This window comes from Pagrus pagrus (genome assembly GCF_965226575.1).
Source record: "Pagrus pagrus genome assembly, chromosome: 18".
Lineage (NCBI taxonomy): Eukaryota > Metazoa > Chordata > Actinopteri > Spariformes > Sparidae > Pagrus > Pagrus pagrus.
In genome coordinates this window covers 4,571,833-4,575,860 of record NC_140202.1, presented here as the reverse complement: position 1 = coordinate 4,575,860, position 4,028 = coordinate 4,571,833, and positions in this window count along the sequence as shown.

The window sequence follows — 4,028 nt, the reverse complement described above, 5'->3', positions numbered from 1 at the left end:
GGGCTCCATAATGATGTGTATAACACACATTAGCCACTAATGTGAAACAAACTGATGAGCAAAGCCAAAAACCTGCGCAGTAATCAGGGGCTCCAGGTCACAGAGAGAACAACTGAGTGGACACGTTGGCAGGTGTGACAGGCAACGCTTCACATGGCAAATAAAACTAGCTTAACCTAACATTACCATGATCACTGAAACAAACTTAAAACAATCTGCAGCACTGCCCTTATAAGGCTCCACTGCAACCTGCTGCTATGACTACTACTCTGCCTGCTGACGTAGAACAGCTGTACAGAAGTGCACCATGTGCTTTGATCATTCAGCAGTATGACGTGTGACAGCAGGAAACGATACGGTGAGTGATGTCTGCATTCCTCCTCACTGCTCCAGCTCAGGAAATATGTTAGTCCAATTCAAAATATGAAGAAGCTTATGTTTCTCTCAGTGTGCAGTGATACAGATCCTTGTGTCAGCAGCATTGAACACTCAGCGTTTACCTGCTACCCCCTGAAACAACTGATGGAGATGAGGACTGTTTTAAATGTTAGAGCAGCTGTGATTGTCTTGTCGTTGGAGCTGACTGCCTGTCTGTTGTGCAGGTATCAATCCCCATCCTTCCTCTCTATGTGATCACAATCAGCAGACAGCAGCAAACAGGAGGATTCTGCTCTGTGTGTTCACGAGCAGACAGGACCACCTCTTCATGGAGTTCTCTGTTCTGATTGGATGAAGTGGGCAGGGATACTAGAAAATGTCTTCTCTTTGACTGTATGAACAGGAGGGAGGAGAGACATGGTTTACTGACCAATCACTGATTACTGTTTAAATTCAGAGCTATTGAACACTTATCTTAATAAAACATGTCACTTACAGCAGCTTTAAAAAAACCCACAGAAAATCTCTCGAAAGATTGATTTGATTTATTCACACTGTCATCTTGTATTTTTACATTTACGGGCATTTAGCAGACGCTTTTGTCCAAAGCGACTTACAGTTTGGGATTCAGTATCTTGCCCAAGGACACTTCGACATGCAGACCAGGGGAACCAAAACATCGACCTTCTGATAACATGACGCTGGCTCTACCCCTGAGCCACAGCCATATTTTATATTAACAACTTTTATTTCAGCAGCTACATGAACACTTCAGCTTAATAAAGGGTTAAATAACAACTCGTAAAATCAGGTTGTGATCTCTTCTCTTGATGTTTTAAATCAAGTCTCCAGCTGCTTCAGCTGTTTAGCAGAGTTAAAGTAGTGACCTGCATCCATTTCATTCAAGTCAGACTGTAACACAAAGAGGGATAAATGGTTAAGAGTCCTTGCAGCTTGAATGAGAATGAAAGCATGTCTGCAGTGTGCTGAGGCCGTTCTGAACAGGACAGTAGGTACGATACAGTTTCTAATACAGAGTGTAATCCTGTGGGAGCCGCAGAGCTGTTACATTTTATCAGTTCGCCACAGACAGGCACCTCTCGGGCCTCATTCTGGGCAGCTGGATTCAGATCAGCCCACATTCTCAATGTCAAGATGTTATAAATAGCCAGAACTGATTTGTACAGCTCCTCTGGCAGCTAAGATGGGCTCAGCGGGGGGACGTGATGTTCTCAGGGATGAATCCACGGGTAGCCTGATAGGACTGGAACGACAAAGAAAAGACACGCTAACTGGTAGCAGCATCCTGGCGGCTCCTCTGCCTTTATTTGTTGATGCAGGAAAATGATTTGTCTTTGCATTCAGACAGAATGAGTTTACTTGACACTGCTGTAATCTACTACAATACAGCCATATAACAACCCTTGGCTGTTGATTAGCTCCGGTTTTACTACGAGATGCTCACATTGTCAAATTCACTCCTCCTTTCATCATGTTTCATCAGGTCTGCTGGTTGTGTGTCGTGGGTTTGAGTTTTCACTCAGTGTGGTAGAAACTTTTGGAGGCGTAGTTGATCTACAGTCAGTCCATTGAAGAAAGTGAAAATCAGTTAGCACAGCTCTTCTCTTATATCTCTGTCACACTCACACAAGAACCCCTCTAACATCTGGCTTCAGTCTTCAGAGGGAAATGGTTCAACCAGTCAAACGACTCACAGTGTTTATGGACTGTGATGGACACACAACATGCTCATTTTAAAGCATGATGTTAAGACTTACATTGAAGTCACTGGTGCATAAATACTTTCATCCATCTGTGTTGCAGCAGTGTTCGAACATCGTTCAGTCACTTCTTAGATTCATTTATCATCAGTTCAGATGAAAAACATTGAACTCATTCAGACACAGACTGAGACTTTTAAAACAAGTTCAACATCTTCTGGATGTTCTGATGAGGTGTATGATCTGCTGCTTCCTACAGGTCACTGTCTTTCTGATGTGTTTCTGAGGTTGATCGTGACACTTGGAGTCAGTTGCCTATTTTGAGTGAGTTTATCTGCATTTAAATAAAAACTGTATATACGCACTTATTTTGGAGTAAAAATGGTTTTCTATGACACATAAACCCCAGATGATGAGCATGAGGAGGCTCTGGATGCTATCTGGTGTCACATCATTGTACCTTGTTTGTAGCTCTTCACTGAAAGCCCATTGGTTCAGGTGATCGTGTTTAAAAAAGGAAGCTCAGTCATTTCCCACAACAGGCCTCTGCAGTTTTCACCAGATGTTACTCAAACAGGAAGCAGGAGTGCATTCGTTGGGGTCTATTTTTAGACTGATTCACATTTTGTGACATGGGTGTGTTATGCTAGTAGGGGCTAATGTAGTCAGGAGTGGCTAACTTAAAGGGGCCAGTATGCCCCATCCTACATACTGGTGAGATCATTAGACAGCTTCTGAAAACCTCCTTCACCTGTCCCACCTGTCCTACGTCAGAGTGACCGTGTCCAACCATTTCTGTATCTGTCAGAAACAAAATCCTGCATTATTTTTACCTGACGTTAGCATCATGCAGGAGCACTGAAGACTTGAATAACTCTGGCAGGAGAGGAATAATCAGATACATTCAGACAGATGAACAGATGAAGCTGCTGATGTCTGTTTGTACATCGTAACAAAGAGTGCTGGGTTCAAATTCAGTCCAACCTATCATCCTCAAGCTTCCTCTGTGTGTGTGTGTGTGTGTGTGTGTGCAAACCAAATTACCACAGAGCGTGTCAAACTGTTTTTAAAGGGAGCGCTGGGATCTATAAAAACCACTGCATCGCTATGGAAACTGCAGCCTGGCAGACACACACACCTCTGATGGAGACGACTGTTAACATTGGCAACCTGCAGTACTGTAGCTGCTGCTGCTGATGAAGGTGATGATGATGATGAAGGTGATGATGATAATGACTTTTGGAACAAATTGTTTCACCTCATTTGTTTCTCAATTTACCCACAAATCAAAGCAATACAACTGTTTCTCCTTAAATGGTCTGTTTAAAGAAGTAAATGAAACTGAGCATGAAATTAGAAAACATAATAATAATTTACTGGAATGAAAATCTGAATACGTGACATTAATATCTTAAGCTGTGTGTTCCCATCGAGCTGCTGCCTCTCTCCCAGATGTGCTTTGGATTTGAAGTTTTAGTGACCTGCAGTATTTCATCCTTTTATTACCTCATCTGTGGAGGGACAAAATGTAAGTATGCAAATAAATGCTGTGTACTCTTTATTACTGTGTGTGCTGCAGTACTGCAGCTGTTTGTTACTGTGTTGTGTTCCTTTGCCAGGCTGCTGTTGTTTCATGTGATGACTGTTGTGGTTTTATATTATTGCGTGATTATTAAAGTGTGACTTGTGGGTCTCTACGGTAAATAACACACACGGAGGCGAGACTGTAACTTGTGCACTTTTAGTAGCCGCTCAACTTCATAACAACGCACATGAGCAATCAATCACCGAACACATGGAGTGTCACAGTCATAAACAATCGAGCACCGAGTGGTCGATCAGATACACCACATCCCCCTTTTCCAAGAAGGAGATGTCTTCATGCACCTAGTTGCATCAACTTCATTAACATCAAACTGTAACGTGCTC